At 39.4% G+C, this 19,732-nt stretch overlaps 1 protein-coding gene across 2 annotated transcripts in view; it reads right to left on the reverse strand.

Moving 5' to 3' along the window:
• Window positions 1–19,732, reverse strand: part of LOC149275960 (4-aminobutyrate aminotransferase, mitochondrial-like) — a 280,567-nt gene that overhangs the window by 198,242 nt on the left and 62,593 nt on the right. The window lies entirely within an intron of this gene.

Here is a 19,732-nt window from a genome sequence, read left to right on the forward strand (position 1 = left end):
AAAAAATGATATAATATGGTGATTTTTTGTAAAAAAATGACCTTTTCTCACTTACATTTTTTTTATTTTTTTTAAAACAAACTTTTACTCATCTGCAAAAACTAATTATGGGGCAATAAGTACCAATAGCATTTTGCTATTTCAAAACCAATTTTTCCCCAAAGCTGATCATTCTGCCCCATGTGCTATTTCGGGTATCTTTGAAGCCGGCCAATGAAATTTACCCCATCAAATCAAATATTTTTGAAAACTAGACACCCCAAGGTATTTGAAATGCTGGTATTTTAACCCTTTCCATGCACTTATTTTACCACCAGCCTTTGTCAAACTTCATGGTAGTAAATGTTTTTAATATTTTTTTCACACATGTTGTACTTCACGTATAAATTTACCACTCCTGGTATATGTCCGTGTCAAACACCCCCCAATATGTGTTATTTGGGAGGTAAAAGGCCACCTTTGTGAGGTTTGTATTTTTTTTTTTGTCATTTAGACATCTGGTCAGTCGGAGCCCATGTCCCATATTTGGAACATCTTTGAAGCCGGCCAATTCATTTTACCACATCAAATCATACATTTTTTAAAACTAGACACCCTATGGGCATTTATAATGCCAATATTTTAACTCTTTCCATACAGGAATTTTTGTGAAGATAAAGAATTGTAGGACTTGCTCATAAAAAAATATTTTTTATTTTTTTTTGGTGACAGTGGGGAATTTTTACATGTTACCATATTTTTTTTTATAAAAACGTAAACATTTTTGAACATTTATTTTTTTTTTTTTTTTTTTTTTTTTTAATGTTTTACTAATCTGGATAGACCCTCTGTGAACTCATTTAGTTTTCTATTGTTGATGCCATCTTGTGAATGACGGCAATGTAATTTACATGATGACACTTGTGGTTGCTCTTCGGAGTAATCACAAGGCTATCGGGCAGTGGCGACTCTAGAAACAATATATAGGGGGGGCACACAAGATACCACAGTCAAACTGGGGGGGCATTAATAATTTCCACCATTAAATCATACCACTGAAAAAACACACACACACACACACACATACACATATATATATATATATATATATATATATATATATATATATTGCCAAAAGTAATGTGCTATGGAATGATACTTTTGTTATTGGACTAACATAATACTCGGTCATTCAACATGGGAAGCCTGAAGCCACAATTTAGTACGACTAATCCTTGAAACACAATACCTTATAACTTTTCCACTAAATGATTTCAGGGCCTAATATTAGTCCCTGCTGCCGATATATATATAAATATTAGACCCTGCTGCCGATAGCAGGCATAGATCAACACTAACACACAAACCCATCTTTGCATGTATAGATCAATTGAAATTCACTTGTGATCTCAGCACTGAAGGTATATATCAAATAAACAGAATCAGACATACAAATCCTGTATTTGCAGGTATACAATAATAATATATGAAACGTAGCATCGCAGGTATACATAAATAATGTATGGAAACATAGCATAGCAGATATGGATCTACAGAAGAACACACAAACCAAGCTTTGCAGGTACAGATCAATTGGAATTCACATAAAAATACGGCATTAAAGGTATATTTAAAACCCCCTAAATTACAGGGATAGATCACAGGTGGCACACCCCAACCACGCTGCCCACATAGAACCTGGCCAGCACCCAGATAACACACATAAGATTTGCCATCTTTGTCCCATATACACCCTGCCTGTGCCATCCCGTTCCCCAAGGCTCAAACATCCTGCTAGTGCCATCTTTGCCCTTCCACAATTATACATCTATGATACACACAAACACATTAACTCATGCTCTCCCTCATTCAGACAATTCATCCATTTTAAGAAACTACACCCCTTGGAGCTTCAAATGAGGGGCTACATGTATTTCTAGGACAAAAGTTGAGTGCACAAATAATGATGAAATATGTCGCTTTGGCTTGAAAATATGTTTTTTCTAACCATAACGACATGTTCATTTGTGTCTTGCGCACTCCAGGTCTGTACTAGAAACACATGCAGCCCCTCATTTGATGCGCCAAGGGATGTCGTTTTTGCAAATGTGTACTTTTTGTGCCATAATTTAACTTCCTATGTGAGCAGTAATGCCACGTCAAGGCTTCAACCCTAATTACTGATCATTCACACGCCTTTCATATCTCCATTCACTCACAGAAGCACACGCCATTCTTTCCATACATTTACTTACAGTAGCACACACCATTCTTTCCCCTTACAATCCCAAAGAAATGATGGTAAAGGGAGAAGAAAAAAATCACTTTTACAGCAAAAATAAGTTTTGCCGTAAAAATGCAAGGCGCTCCAGGGATGATATGGTTACTCACGTACCGCACAGGCTAAATGGCTGATTTTAATAATATTTGCAGTTCATCAGGATTTCAAAAATTGCCTCCCTCTACCGTTGGCTAAATTTAACCCCATGATCAAAGGGATCATAGGATTAAAAATTAGTATCGGCCATTTTTAAAAAGGGAATGTGACTTTTTATAGCTATATGATCACTGTGGTAACATTGGCTACCACAGTGATCATTTAGCTAGAATACTTAAACTTTTTTTTTTTTTTTTTTAAAGTTAAACTACTTTATGTTTAAATAATTTAATTTGGGGGTCTCTAGGCAATTTTGATCTTGTTTTATCTGCCTTAAGAGACCCCCAAATAATTTTTTTTACATTTTTTTTTAACTTAATATTTTTTATTCTTTTTTTACAATCTATATACAGTTGGAAAGGTGAGGCGATTACCTTTCCAATGGTATATGTTGGGGGTATGTAGCTGCTTAGACGCCTGAGATACAGGCATCTAAGCAGCATGCCCCCATACCTCTTTAACTGACAATTGTCAGTTGTTAATAAAGTTGCGCGGTGACGTCATCGCGTAATTGCGCGAGACGTCATCGCGTAATTGCGCGAGACGTCACCGGGCAGATCGGGTGGCCTCGGTGATGCCCTTCAGTGTGAGGGGCAGAACGCCGGGGTAGGTGGTGATGGAGGTCCACAGTCCTCCATCAAGGTAAGATAGTGCTAGTGACGGCATGGTGCCGTTCTTAGCACCTGACTGGGACTGCTAGCGACGGCACCATGCCGTCGTTAGCAGTCAAGGACTGTCCTGGGTGGTTTCAAATTCGGCGGGGGGGCAAAAGGGGGAGCAAGGAATAACCTAGGGGGGGCAATTGCCCCCCCCCTTGCCCCCCTGTAGCGACGCCACTGCTATAGGGGTAGGGGGGTTGTGTTGCTACATGCCTTGATATCGAGGCATGTCAGTAACACCGTTTATGATTAGGAAGCGCTGCGGGGATCTGGATCTTAGGGTTATTATACATCCCAAATAACCCAACAACCCCATGCATGTGGGGTATCACTGCACTCAGGAGATGTTACTGAACACATATGGGGGGGGGGGGGGTTGACACTGATATATACCAGGAATGGTAAATTTATACCTGAAGTACAACATGTGTGAAAAAAATATTAAAAAAATTTACTACCATGAAGTTTGACAAAAGAAAGTAATGAAAACCGGTGTGAAGTGGGATTTTCAGGGAGAAAAAAATTGTAAATATACTTCCCTTTCTCTTGCTGACCGGATATCCAGCTACAACCCGTAAAAAACATTCTCCAGGTGTTTGAAGTACGCAAAAAGACCAATAGGGGGTCTTTTTAATTTATTACTGTCATTAACAATATTTACTTCTTTACTTACCTCGGAGCCCCGCTGTACAAAGGCGAATTGCGGAACATCAACACACAGGATGACAACACCGGACGCACTGACGTCAGACGTATGGACGTCGGCCAACAAAGACGGCGCCCCGCATGGATAAAAAGATCTCACACCGGCACCGAAGATACTCCTGAAGAAGCCACACACCTGGCGAAACGCGTTGAGGACTTTGCTAAGAGCTCTTTTTACTAAATTTTACCGAACTTTTTATTTGATTTTAGTATCCCTTGGTGGATTTACGTTACTAGTTTTAATTTGGGCTTCAGTCCGGAATAAATATCATTTATTTTACACCATCCCGCTTTGGATTCTGTTCCATTCACCCACTGGGTGGACATCCACACCAGCTGAAGGCTGGGAAGTATCCTGGGAGTCTGGAGGCGAGCAGAGGAAAAGCAACACAGGCATTATATCTCTACACAAATTGTAAGTGTACATCCACTCTGGCGTGTTCCAGCAGTTGTTGATACCACACCATTGTGTTCCTATGTGTTTTTGCTTCTTCCTATATATACTCCACACACCTACCCGGAGGATTTGATGCACATGAGGCTTGAATATACGTATACACATTGTGAGTGCATACAATAGATATACTATTAGACTGTCTGTGCATACTACTACACTATTAGTTTTTCCTTTTTTATTTCATTTTATTTTCCAAACCGGTATACACGAGCGCCCCCTATTGGTCTTTTTTTTATGAAGTTTGACAAAGGCTTGTGGTAAAATAAATGCGTGGAAAGGGTTAAAATATCAGCATTTAAAATACCTTGGGGTGTCTAGTTTTCAAAAATATTTGGTTTGATGGGGTAAATTGTATTTGCCGGCTTCAAAGATAATTATAACACACAGGGTATTTTTCAGAGCATTTGCTCAGAAAAAACCCTCATCTTATATTCGATAAAATCGATTCAACTAATCGATAATAAAATGTGTTGGCAACCATTTTCATAATCGATTCATTGTTGCAGCCCTACTGATGTTATTGAGGAATCAGTTGAACCGTATACTTGTGGAGAACACTCCTGTGGCCTCCATAAAAAAACAACACAAGTAAATACAGTGATTGTCCAACCTGCGGATTAAATTCAGATTATGTAAGAACATCAGAGGACAATTACGAAGCGAGAGGAGACTGATATCATCTCTTAGGACATGTTTGGCCACGCAAACCCCAGTTGCTGTAAGCAGCCATGGGAAAACATGTGCAGAAGAAGAAGAGGCACAAAGTATTGTAGAGAATGAGGACCAAGGAACAAACTTAGTAAACCGTATACTGGATGGGCTAGATAATGGTGGTATCCCCATATTAACCCCTCATGTAACAAAGCCAGCAATACCACATTTTATGAACCCTTCATCTGTTTCACCTAGTTTTAAAAACAGGACATCAATGGAGGGGGGAGGAGCCATGACGTGAGACGCTCTGTAAGTGAGAGGATGAGGTCTGCCGGGCCCGGGACCGTTGCTGCAGCCGCTCAACAGCCGACTTAGTGCAACTTTTGTGGCTATTACGGCAGCATAGAACGCTGAGATATAGCCCTTATCTCTCCCCCTACCCCGCAATAACTCAACTGTTGACCTGCTGTTCCGTGACTGGCCAGTAACCACCCTGCAGTCGTTTAACAACCGCTTCCTCTCCTTTTTCCTTCACCTCAGCTACACAGGACAGCGTGATACAGCTCTGCGAGGGGTGGAATCCCCCCCAACACCCTGTCAGCTGATCTGGGATGTGCTCGGAACTGGCAGTAGCTTACTGCACTTTGTGGAGACGCTGGGGGGGGGGGGGATCTGAATGATTAACGGCTTGCTGGTAGCAGGCAAACCTCCTAGAACTCTCTCGGTAAGGTTTCCCATTGGATTCTTTTCGATGGCAGATGGCCTCTATGTGTGCATCCCAGAGTCTTTCTAACATATATATAAATGAAGACATCTCCAGTATCCATGTTCTCAAGATACGCGAGTAAAGGGCACTAGGTGTCCTAAATTCAGTTTGATCTATAATAATTAATTCAGCATGCTCGTTTGAATGTCCCTCATAAATTCTACACGCATTTGATTGACTATACACCTTTAATAACTTGCTATGTTTGGAAACGATTACGAAGAACTATTGAGATTTAACAAACAAAGCGGATAAATATATTTAATTAACTGATCTAGTATTGAACTGCCTAGATCCATCTGCTTCTTATGATGCTGGATATCGGAAATTACCGACCTGTCTTAGAACAGTTGAAATAAAAGAATTGTGACAATCTACATTCTTGAATTATTTTGTGAGAAACTCGCACAGATACTATTAATCTGTCTTAAACAGAGATATTGGAACTAGGGCGAATCAAAAGCCACAAGAAATGAAAAAAGAATGGCTAAAGACAGGGAACAAGAAAAAAAAAAAAAAAGAAAGATCATAATGTGTCAGCCTTTTGTTCCCCCAATTGCTCCAGGAGAATCAGCTAGCCTGCCTGGAAGCCCTTCTGATTGGTACAATGAAACAAACAAAATAGTACAGCTAAACGTGGAAGACTCACAACTGGAATCATCAGCGAATGAAACTCAATCAGCCATCACAGCAGGTCAAATGAAGGACAGTCTGGCTCTGATAACTCAAAAGATAAGAAAATATATCAATAGTTCATAAGGTTGAAAAAAGACCTAAATCCACCAAGTTCAACCCTTCTACCTAGCCTTCCTATTCTTGATCCAAAAGAAGGCAAAAAACCCTAATTAAGCTACTTCGAATCAGGGAAAAAAAAATCCTTCAATCGGATTTCTCCTTGGATCAAGAAGCTATAAAATATTAATGTTATTCTATTTATATCCCTGTATGTCATGCCTTTCTAAGAAAATATTGAGGCCCCTTTTGAAGGTATCTAATGTATTGGATAACACCACCTCCCTTGGAAGTAAATTCCAATTCCATACCTTTATTGTCCTCACTGTAAAGAATCCCTTCCTTTGTTGTCTATGAAACCTGCGCTCTTCCAGTCTCAGACCTCTTGTTCTTTGTATATTTCTGTATGAACAGGTCACTGAAGAGCTCTTTATATTGGCCTTCCATATATTTATATAATGTTATCATATCCCCTCTGAGACGCCGTTTTTCTAGCGTATATAATTTTAACTTTTTTAGTCTCTCTTCATAACTAGTATCTCCCAATCCCCTTATTAATTTCGTAGCCCTCCTTTGCACTTTTTCTAATTCCATAATGTTTTTTAAGGACCGGTGCCCAGAATTGTGCTGCATATTCAAGGTGAGGTCTTACCAATGACCCGTAAAGAGGCAAGATAATATCCTCCCCTCCCTTGAATCAATACCCTTTTTTTGCCAAAACCTTATTGGCCCTCTAAGCTGCTTCCTGGCATTGCGCTCTGTGGTCAAGTCTGTGGTCAAGTCTGTGGTCAAGTCTGTGGTCAACAGTTATTCCTAAATCCTTCTCATTGGTAGTTTCCCCCAAGGATATTCCATTTAAAGAATAGGTTGCATTTTTATTATTTTTACCATAATGCATAACTTTGCATTTCTCTATATTGAACCTCATCTGCCACTTGCACGCCCAATCCCCAACTCTGTCTAAATCTTCCTGCAAAGAAGAAACATCAAGATTAGTCTGAATTACCCATCAAAAACTGTGACATGGCTCTCAATGCAGCTTGGGATATCATTTAGAAATAAATTAAAAAGAAGAAGACAGACCCTTCAGGCACTCCACATAATACCTGCGTACAGGCTGAGAAACATCCATTAGCAACAACCCTCTGCATTCTATCTTTTAGTCAGTTTCTGATCCACATACAGACATTTGCCCCTAAGCCTATTTCTGTTAATTTATAGAGTAGCCTTTCATGCGGAACCGTATCAAATGCCTTAGCAAAGTCCAGAAAAATCACATCTACAGCCACCCCCAGGTCTATATTTTTACTAACTTCTTCATAGAATGCTAATAGGTCGGTTTGACAAGACCGGTCTTTCACAAATCCATGTTGACTTCTACTAATTGGATTATGGATCAAGATATGATCTTGAATATATACCTTTAGCAACCCTTCAAATAATTTCCCCACTACCGATGTTAAGCTTACTGGCCTGTAATTGCCCGGTTGAGATTTTGATCCCTTTTTAAATATGGGCACAACATCTGCCTTGCGCCAATCTAATGGAACTATGCCTGAGCTGAAAGAATCCCTAACGATTAGTAATAATGGTTGGGCCAGAATTAGGCTTAGCTCCTTCAGTACCCTGGGTATATACCATCCGGTCCAGGGGCCTTGTCCACCTTAACAGTATTTAATTGCTTGAGCACTTTTTCTTGTGTCAGCCAATCCCATGTTTGCTGCAACGGTTCCTTAAAATTAGCCAGCAGGGGCTCAGTCATTGGTTCTTCCTTGGTATAAACAGAAGAAAAAAAAAAAAGCATTTAAGATGTCGGCTTTCTCTCTGTCCTCACTAACCAAATTTTCAGTTACAGATAATAACGTACCAACATTCTCTACCTTTAACATATTGTCTGTGCTAACCCCACCAGTGCTCTCACCCCCTTTTCCCATAGCTATTCATTTCGATCTTTATCCTCCCCCACAGAACCTAGTTTAAAAGATCCTCAATTCCCCTAGCCATCCTCTCCCCTAGCACTGCAGCCCCCTCCTCATTGAGGTGCAGTCCATCCCTGCTGTAGAGTCTGTAGCTGACTGCAAAGTCTGGCCAGTTCTCCAAAAACCCAAATCCCTCTTTCTTACACCACGCTCATAGCCACGCATTGATCTCCCTAAGCTCCCGCTGTCTCCCTGAAGTAGCGCGTGGTACTGGTAATATTCCAGAGAACATTACCTTGGAGGTCCTTTGCGTAAGTTTCTGACCTAGTGCCCTAAAATCATTTTTTCAGGACCCCCCACCTGCCCTTAACTATGTCGTTTGTACCAACATGTACTACGACCGCTGGATCATCTCTGGCCCCTCCCAACAATCTGTCTACCCGGTCCACAATATGTCGAACCTGAGCACCCGGGAGACAATATCAAATTAGAAGAAAAGATGGACATGACTTTTGACTACTTAATCTGGAAGAAAAAAATGGCCTATCTTGAGGACAATGCCAGACGCAAAAATCAGGAACATACCAGAAGAGGTCTCCCAAGAAAAACATTTAAGAATATTTAATAGAGTTCTTTGAAAGTATGGATCTGATATACAAAAGAAAAGACTTCGTCTTTGACCAAATCTACCGCCTTCCTAAGCCAAGAACCACGATGACCTCGGTTTCAAGAGACACAATAGTTATATTTCAGACACTTAAATATAAGGAGATGGCCCTTAAAGGGGTATTTCAAAACCAACGGAGGCTAGAGAAATTTAGCAGGTTATTGATCTTTCCAGATTTATCGGTCAACTTTTTTCAGCTATTACAAAAGAACTCAGAGATAATAAAATATGTCTTCCAAAAAAAAAAGGAAAATCAAGAGTACATAGCTAAAATAACTGATTTTTTCTTTAAAGAGAACAAATCTTCAGAAATCTCTTCTATAAACACTTGGTGTGCATATAAATGTGTGATTGGGGGTCATTTAATAATGGTGAGATCCAAAGATAAAAAAACAATCCCTCTCCTCTCTTCCTGAATTGTATATAGATCTTTATCAACTCATAAGGGTCTCCAACCCTAGACATTTCAGAAAAACTACTAAATGTTAAAAACTTAATATATATCAAATGGCCCAAGTAAAGAAAAATCTAAAGAAACTAAGCCAAACTTAGGTGTTATAAGAATAATAAGACAGACAGGCTCCTCACAGCTAAATAAATAAAAAAAAAGCAGCCATTCACCGAATTTAGAAAATAAGGGAAAGGGACAAATCTTATTATAAACCACAAGAAATAGGAGCTGCCTTTGGGAGATTTTATCAATAACAGTTCGAACCAGATCGATGAAACATCCATCCAAAATTACCTAGTGAAAATTAAGCTACCTAGTCTCTTAAAAGAACATTTAGATCAACTCAACTCTCCATTTACTCTCCATTTAGAGTAAGATCAGTAATTGACAATTTGAAAAACAACGTAGCCCCTGGTCCGGACAGGTTCACAAACTTGTTTTTTTAAATGTTGAAAGAAAGATTGGCCCAGAAGCTATGTATAGTATTTAATTCAATAGGAAATCAGTTTCATTTTCCAACAGAAATGATGTGAGCAAATATAGTTCCGATATTAAAACAAGATAAGGATCCAGCTCATATAGCTAATTATATACCCATTTCCTTGATTAATACAGATACTAAAATTTACGCAGCACTTTTCTCCACCAGACTAAAAAATATAATCCCATTTTTAGTTAATAATGATCAGGTAGGGTTGTTGCAGGAAGATCCTCCAACAGTAATATCAGACGCCTAATACATATCCATGATATAAATAAAAGAAAGGAGAATACCATGATATATAAGGCCATTATTCTATCTAATATTTCCCCTTTAAAACCAAATTTCTCTAGGGAGGCCCTCATGAATTGCCAGTTGACCCTGTCGAATGCCTTCTCAGCATCTAAAAACAGGGTCAACTGGCAATTCATGAAGGCCTCCCTAGAGAAATTTGGTTTTAAAGGGGAAATATTAGATAGAATAATGGCCTTATATATCTCACCTTCAGCCACGATTGTTGGACCTGGGTTTTTTTCCCCATGGTTTTCCGTTAGTAATGGTACTAGACAGGGCTGTCCCTTATCCCCCCTTTTGTATATTCTCTCTTTGGAACCTCTTGCACAAAATATAAGAGATCAACTACTAATCAAGGGCTGTCTGAATGAGGGGTCAGAAGGTAAAATTATACTCTATGCTGATGACATTGTTATCACTCTTTCAGACCCAATTAGTTCAACAGAACATTTATTAAAGAAATTAATCTATACAGTGAAAACTCAAATTATAAATTGAATGTATTAAAAACTTATGCAATGTTGACCAATTCATCTAGAGAGATGACTCAGGAACTAAGAGACAAATATGCATTCACATGGGTGACCAAAGAAGTAACATATCTAGGGATAAAAATAACAACAAATCCTGATAAAATATTAGATTTAAACTTTAAGTCTTTATTAGCCTACACATCAGATACTCAAAAAATTTGGTCTAACCTAGAAGTCTCATGGAGAGGAAGGATAAACAGTGTAAACTCATATAATTATTTATTTAGGCTAGTCCCACTTAAATTTTCTAATAGTTGGATATAGGAGATTCAAGGGCCATTTATGAGCTTTATATGGGGTGGAAAGATTCCAAGAATATCGTCTAAGATTCTAAAGAAAAATGTAAACCAAGGGGGGATAGGCCTGCTGGATATTAAAAAATATCATGATGCAGCCATGGTCCAGCATCTCTCAAGATGGCTTATAGATTCTGCCTGGTTTAGAGATAACTAATTGGCTTGGGAAAGGACTGAGGAAGTATAACCAGTTGATTAAAGACAACACTATCATACCTTTTGTTCAGTTAGCCGAGGAGTTTGACTTCTCTGAATTATTTGTTTACCTACCTATGAGTCAAGAGCTTAATAGAAGCGGAAAATAGATCCCATAAAGAAAGGAAACTCAAGGTGATTTCATTACTAGAAAAATAGATAAATATTAGAAAAGTGATAAAAAGTGGAAATATGACCCTTACTCAAAGGGATAAAAAGGGAAAGGTGACCCTTTGAGTAAAGCCCCTCATGAAATGGCAGGAGGAGATAGATTATGAAATTGACCAGGAAGAATGGTTTAAAGTCCTAAATAACCTAAAAAAGAATTCATTGTTTAAATCTTAAAGAATTACAATACAAAATAATGTATAGGTGGGACTTGGTTCCCGAAAAATTGAATAAGATGTTCCCCTTGGTCTCGGATTTATGCTGGAGATGTAATAAAGAAAAGGGAACGTATGACCATATTTGGTGGAAATGTAAAGTATTAGATGAATTCTGGAAGATGGTAGCTTCAGTACTAGATAATCTAGAAATAAAGGGGATCCAAACTCCCCTGAGAGTTTTGTCTTCCATTTATCTTGGTCAAATAAAAAACACATACAAAATTATTTAGCCTCCCACATATTAATGACAGCAAAAAATGTAATAGCCCGCAACTGGAAGAAACAAGAGGCACCCTCATGGATAGCACTTAAAGTACAAATCCAGTATCAACTACAAATGGAGAAGGGCCTACTGCCAGGTAAACACAAATCAACTGAGGAGGAGGCTTTAACCCCTTCAGCACCGGGACGTACCTGGTACTTCCTGGTTACTGGTCCCCGGTAGACCGGGACGTACCAGGTACGTCGGAGCCGAAAAGCGGTCCCGCGTCGCTCTTGACGCCGGGATCGCGAAGGGCTGGCTGCTACTGACCGCTGGGCGACCCCAGCGATCGTGCAGCAGCCAATCGGCGTCACTTTCATGCACGTGATCGCTTTAAAAGCGAATCACGTGCATGCTTTTGAATATTGACAGATACAATGTTTGTAAACATTGTATCTGCCTATATTACCCTGTCTCCCTCCTCCTCGCTCGTGGTTGTGAGTTGGAGAGAGACAGAGCACGTTGTTCCAGAGAGTCCCGAGCGATTAGTATTAAAAAAAAATTAAAAAAAAAAATTTTATTTCATTTTTTCACTGCTGATCAGTGTTCTGATCAGCAGCATTTGACCCTAAGGGGTTAATTCTTTTTTTTTTCCTAAAAATTGTGGGTGGGTGGCTGTGGGTGGGATAGTTAGTAGGGAATTGATTAGTTAGTGGGGAATTGATTAGGTAGGGATTAGGGTTAGGGTCTAAAAAAAATAAATAAATAAATAAAAAAAATATGGATAGGTTTTATACGGTGGAAGAGGCATATAAAATATTGGCCTCAGACACTGACACTGCGTCAGACTCTGCAACTGACACTGCGTCAGATTTTGATGTGGGCCAGTTTAGCAGCAGCTCTGATGATGCTGCACCCCCAGTTAAAAGGAGCCGTGTTGCTTCTACTAATATTACTAGTACTCCTCCTGATCCCTCTGATGAGTGGATCCCTGCAGCTGGCACTTTTCCAGATGTTCCCCCCTTCACTGCCAATTCCAGCATTCATCTGGATGTCGCAGAATATACCCCATGCCAGTTTATGGAGCTGTTCATGGGCAATGAGTTTTGGGAAGCGTTAGTTTACCAGACTAACTTGTACGCTGCCCAGGAATGTAGAAATAAAGCAAACAAGCAAAAGGCATGGACTCCCACTGATGTGTGCGAGTTAAAAACATTCTGGGCACTCACCATGATAATGGGGATAATAAAAAAGCCCACTTTCAAGTCGTACTGGAGCACAGACCCCATTATTTCAACCCCAATTTTCTCCAACACCATGAAAAGGGGAAGGTATGCACTCCTCCTCCGCTTTTTACATTTCAATGACAATACCCAGTGCATTCCCAAAGATGACCCCACATATGACAGGCTTTTTAAAATTCGCCCCCTTATTTCTCACTTCCAAACTAAATTTGCTGCCGTTTATACCCCCAAGCGAGAAATTAGTATTGATGAGTCCCTAATGAAATTTAAAGGCCGGTTAGGGTTCAAGCAATACATTCCCTCTAAACACTCCCGGTATGGGGTAAAATTTTATAAGTTATGTGAGAGCAGTAGTGGCTACACATATTCCTTCTGGGTTTATGAGGGGAAAGATGCCAAGCTTGACCCACCAGGCTGCCCAGACCATCTGTGCATAAGTGAAAAAATTGTCTGGGACCTTGTTTGCCCCTTACTGAACAAAGGGTACCACTTGTACATGGACAACTATTATACAAGTGTCCCTTTGTTCAAGTTGTTGTTTTGTATGGACACCTTGGCCTGTGGCACAATAAGGCAGAGCAGAATAGGGGTCCCAAAACAGATTAGAGAAACCAAACTAAAATATGGGGCATCCTTAGCTTTACGCCAACAAGAACTTTTGGCTGTAAAATATAGGGACAAGAAGGATGTGTGCATGTTAACCACGATTCATGATGATGCCACTGTTCCTTTTCCTGTCCGGGGCAAAACTCAGTTCCAAAGAAAGCCTACCTGCATCAAGGCCTACAATAGGCATATGGGGGGAGTGGATTTGGCCGATCAATTATTGCAGCCATACCTCATAATGAGAAAAACCAATACGTGGTATAAAAAGGTAGCCATTTATATAATGCAGATTGCAACTCACAATGCATTCTTACTTTTTAAAAAAATACACCCTGCCAAAACAAACACATTTTTATCTTTTCAGTTTTTGTTACTCAAGGAAATCTTGGCTCCAGCAGAACAAGGCCCTTCAGCGTCTCTTGTAATTCAAGAAGAACATTTCCCCTTCAAATTCCCTCCTACCTCCAAAAAAACCAAAACACAAAAACGGTGCAGGGTGTGTTATGCCAAAGGGCACAGGAAGGACACAGTATTTTACTGTTCTGGTTGCCCTGATAAGCCCGGTCTGTGCATTGGCAACTGTTTTAAAGAATTTCATACAGTTGCCAGGTACAAAAAATAATTTAATTGTTTCTTAATCTTAATCTTTCTTACAGTTGCCAGTTACAAAAAATTATTTCATTTTTTCTTAATCTACTGTTCTTAATCTACTGTTCATAAATATATACTATTTTGGGGTACTTTACAGTGGGGGGCTTCCAAAATGTCCCAAATGGGATATGGGCCCAGTAAACCAATTCCTGAAAACTTGCGCATGTTCCAGTTATGGCCTCATGGCTTCCTCAAAAAATGCATGAACCATGCATGTGAGGCCTTGTTGGAATCGGGGGATGTTGGTGAACAAAATGTGGTGTTTTCTTCCACTGTTGCACTTATGGTGTGCAAGAAATTCAGTGCAACATTGAAATGTATGCGTTAAAAACGCAATAAAATAATTTCCCTGTGAAGTTTGGCAGACATCAGTGAAGAAATGGCTAGCTGAAAACTGTCAAAACTGCCCTAGTTGAACACCTTGACTTGTCTACTGTTCATAAATATATACTTTTATGGGGTAATTTACAGTGGGGGGCTTCCAAAATGTCCCAAATGGGATATGGGCCCAGGAAACCAATTTCTGAAAATTCCAAATGTGAAAACGAAAATGCGCATGTTCCAGTTATGGCCTCATGGCTTCCTCAAAAAATGCATGAACCATGCATGTGAGGCCTTGTTGGAACCGTGGGATGTTGGTGAACACAATTTGGTGTTTTTTCTGCAGTTGCACATATTCTATACAAAATATAATATAAAATCTAAAGCAACATTGCAACATATGCAAAAAAACCAAAAAAATATAAAAATACCTCAAAATTTGGCAGCAATTGGCGATAAAATCCCTGTTTGAAAAGTGTCAAAATTACCCTAGTTGTACACCTTGACTTATCTACTGTTCATAAACATATCATTTTGGGGGGATAATCAGTATCTGTGACGACTATTGCAGTTATTAGACTACCATGCCAAATTTGGAAAAAATTACATTTCAAAAAACGTGATGCATGCCTTGCAATATTTGCCCTATACTGGTCAAAATAGATAAAAATCCTGGCCATGTTGGGTGGTTTCCAAATCAGGACAAGTTAATGAATATATTTGGGATAATTTTTTCCCATTGGTTCAATGTGTGTACAATTTGTATGTATACAAATCTGTAAAAAAATGCGTTTTTTTCATTTTTTCCCCACTTTTTCCAGTTTTTTTCAAATAAAACAATGTACTACCCAGCTTAATATGGTTTCAAATGAAAGCCCTACTTGTGCTAAAAAAAACAATATATGATTTGTGTGGGTGCACCAATTGATAAGAGAGAAATTACAGTTGAAGACAGACATGGCAAAAACACAAAAACGGCTCCGGTCCTTTAGCGACACCCTAGCTTAAAAATCCCGGTCCTGAAGGGGTTAACCCCTTCAGGACCGGGATTTTGATACTAACGTGTCGCTAAAGGACCGGAGCCGTTTTTGTGTTTTTGCCATGTCTTTCTTCAACTGTAATTTCTCTCTTATCAATTGGTGCACCCACACAAATCATATATTGTTTTTTTCAGCACAAGTAGGGCTTTCATTTGAAACCAGTACATTGTTTTGTTTGAAAAAAACTGGAAAAAATGAAAAAAAAAAACGAATTTTTTTTACAGTTTTGTATACATACAAATTGTACACACATTAACCCCTTAAGGACCGGGCTCATTTTTCGTTTTGTACCCTGTGGGACCGAGGCTGTTTTAATACTTTTGTGGTGCTTGTGTTCAGCTGTAATTTTCTCCTCACCCATTTAGTGTACCCACATAAGTTATATATTGTTTTTTTCAGGACAAGATGGGCTTTCTTCAGATACCATTATTTTGATCGTATCATCTTATTTACTATAAAAAAAAAAAAAAAACATGGTGAAAAATTGAAAAAAAACACATTTTATGACTTTTATTTGAAAAATCTTTTACTCACCTAAAAAAGCAAGTAAAAAAACTAGCTAAATAGATTATACTACTTGTCCTGAGTTTAGAAATACCCAATGTTTTTATGTTTTTTTGCTGTTTTTTTGTAAGTTATAGGGCAATAAGTACAAGCAGCGTTTTATGATTTCCAAATCTTTTTTAACAAATCTAGTCATTCTGCCTCCATCTCCTCTTTGGAACATCTTTGAAGCCGGTTAACTCAATTTAACCCATTCAAACCATATATTTTTCAAAACTAGACACCCCAGGGTATTCCAAATGCGGTTATTTTAACCCTTTCCATGCACCAATTATACAACTACACTTTGTCAAACTTTGTAATAGTAATTTTTTTTCACACAAATTGTACTTTAGTTATAGATATACAGGTCCTGGTATATGCCACTGTCAAACAACACCCCAATGTGTGTTCAGGAACATCTCCTGAGTGCAGTGATACCCGACATGCATGCATTTGTCGTGTTGTTTGAGATTTAAAATGCCACATTTGGGAAGTGCGCTTTTTTTGTCCATTTTGGAAAGTCTGTACCTATGCCCTATCTTTGAGCTCAGCCACTCCAATTTACCGGATCAGCCATTTTTTTTTATATTAGACACCCCTTGGGTATTTGAAGTGCTTTTATTTTAACTCTTTGTTGAGATTTTTGAGAAATTTTAGCACTTGCTCAAAATAATAAACTTTATTTTTTTATTTTATTTTTTTTTTAATACTTTTTTTTTTTTTTTATATTTTTTTTTTTTTACACATTTTAATGGATGGTTCATCTAGTGACATCACTGCATAATTATTTTTAAATGTTAGCACTTTTAATTTTTTCCATATTTTTTTTTTTCCATTTTTTTTTTTTTTTTTTATATTTTACTAATCACATTGTGATTAGAAAGCTGGGCTCCATTGACTTGCATGGTTGAATTCAGTACCTGTATTCAACCTGCAAGTGGAGCCAGAGTTCTCTAGACCATCTAGCGAACTTTAAAAACTTGTTGTTGCTTTTACAGGGCGGCCGCCATCTTGTTGATGGCGAAGAACACCGGCAGCTGCGGCTGTGACCGCTCTCCGGAGCGGTCACAGCCCACCCAGAGGTAAGTGTTTGGTGTCGCTGGATGCCTCCTGATCGAGGCATTCCAGCGACACCATTTAAGTTTAGGAGGCGATCAACGCTTTTAAAACGGGCGTCCACCGCCATACAATGTATGGCGGTACAATACAATGTATGGCGGTTGTTGACGCCTCGGGGAGGGGCCAGACATGGCCCCCGATGCCGATCTTGGCGTTACTGAATGCCTCGACATCGAGGCATTACAGTAACGCCGTTTAAGCGAAGAAAGTGATCGTTGATCACTTTCTAAGCTTATTTTACTTTTTGACGGTTCAGGACCGTCAAAGGTCATTTAGTGACCTTCATGTCATGACGGTCCTGAACCGGCAAAGGTCGCGAAGGGGTTAAACCAATGGGAAAAAATTATCCCAAATATATTCATTAACTTGTCCTGATTTGGAAACCACCCAACATGGCCAGAATTTTTATCTATTTTGACCAGTATAGGGCAAATATTGCAAGGCATGCATCACGTTTTTGAAATGTAATTTTTTTCAAATTTGGCATGGTAGTCTAATAACTGCAATAGTTGTCACAGATACTGATTACCCCCCCAAAATTATATGTTTATGAACAGTAGATAAGTCAAGGTGTACAACTAGGGTCATTTTGACACTTTTCAAACAGGGATTTTATCGCCAATTGCTGGCAAATTTTGAGGTATTTTTATATTTTTGGGGTTTTTTTTGCATATGTTGCAATGTTGCTTTAGATTTTATATTATATTTTGTATAGAATATGTGCAACTGCAGAACAAAACACCAAATTGTGTTCACCAACATCCCCCGGTTCCAACAAGGCCTCACATGCATGGTTCATGCATTTTTTGAGGAAGCTATGAGGGCAAAACTGGAACATGCGCATTTTCGTTTTCACATTTGGAATTTTCAGAAATTGGTTTCCTGGGCCCATATCCCATTTGGGACATTTTGGAAGCCCCCTGCTGTAAATTACCCCATAAAAGTATATATTTATGAACAGTAGACAAGTCAAGGTGTTCAACTAGGGTAGTTTTGACAGTTTTCAGCTAGCCTTTTCTTCACTGATGTCTGCCAAAGTTCACGGAAAATTTATTTTATTGCGTTTTTAACAAATACATTTCAATGTTGCAATTTATTTCTTGCACAGCATATGTGTAACACTGGAAAAAAAACCACCACATTTTGTTCACCAACACCCCCCGGTTCCAACAAGGCCTCACATGCATGGTTCATGTATTTTTTGAGGAAGCTATGAGGGCAAAACTGGAACATGTGCATTTACATTTTTTTAAATATTTTTTTTCATCAGATTACTTGTAACTGACAGGTTTAGGCCGCTGACATCAATCAGGGAGACCGATCAATAATCAGCGACTTAAAATGTCACCGACAAGTGATCAGGTAATAATTATGATTTTTTCATTTATTAATAATTTGTGTTTTTTCATAATTACCCTAGATGACCCCTCTCTCTTTGTAGAGCAGGGTCATCCGTGGGCTGCCATAATGATCCGATCACTCCTATTGGCCAGGAGCGATCTGATCAGCCCAGCATTTGACCTGGAAGCACCCTGGACTTTCAGGTCAGTGCTGTTTTTTTTTTAAAATTATTATTATTATTGTATTAATTTTTTTTAATTTATTTATTTTTTAATTTTTTTTAAATTATTATTTTTTACATTATTTTTTTTTTAACTCTTTCAATGCTGATGCTCCATTGAAGCACAGCATTGATTGATATTTAGTCCCCACAAGCTTGTGGGGACTAATATTAACCCCTGCAATGCTGCGATGGGGGTCATACACAATCGCAGCATTGAAGGGGTTAATTGAGGAAGAGGGGGGTAGGGGTTAACTGAGGAAGGGTGGGGGGGGTCTGGTCTCCACACTCATGTGGAGACCAAAGAACCCTGTTTCCCTGTCCCTGAAGCTGCCTCTGGCAGCTGGGACACAATCTCCAATAGACTGGAGATTGTAGGGGAGGAGTCTCTGGGGGCCCGTTTTTTGCTGTTGCTGGTCTGCCTGGACCACCAGCAGCAGAACCCCCTAAAAAACGGGAATTAACCCCTTCAATGCCGCGATCGCGGCATTGAAGGGGTTACCGCTGCACTGACGCTCTCATGGAGCGATCAGGCAGCAGGGGGGTGTTGGATCAGGTCCCCACACAAGTGTGGGGACCCATTCAATACCCCCCCTTCCCTGAAGCTGCCTGTGGCAGCTGAAACCGCGATTGCAGATTTTTCTGCAATCGCTGTTTCTGCCTACAAAATCACTCCGTGGGAGTGATCGTGGGCTTGGGGGGGGCTTAGACAGGCTGTGCTGTCTGCCCAGGACTCCTGGGCAGACAGCAGCAGCAGCAGCGCCCCCACGATCACCGCGATTGTGGTGATGTGGGGGCGTTTTTTGGAGGAGACGTACCTGGTACGTCCCG

Source organism: Sceloporus occidentalis, unplaced genomic scaffold, assembly GCF_023333645.1.
Source record: "Sceloporus occidentalis isolate IW3139 unplaced genomic scaffold, rSceOcc1.0.p SCAF_255, whole genome shotgun sequence".
Taxonomy (NCBI): domain Eukaryota; kingdom Metazoa; phylum Chordata; class Lepidosauria; order Squamata; family Phrynosomatidae; genus Sceloporus; species Sceloporus occidentalis.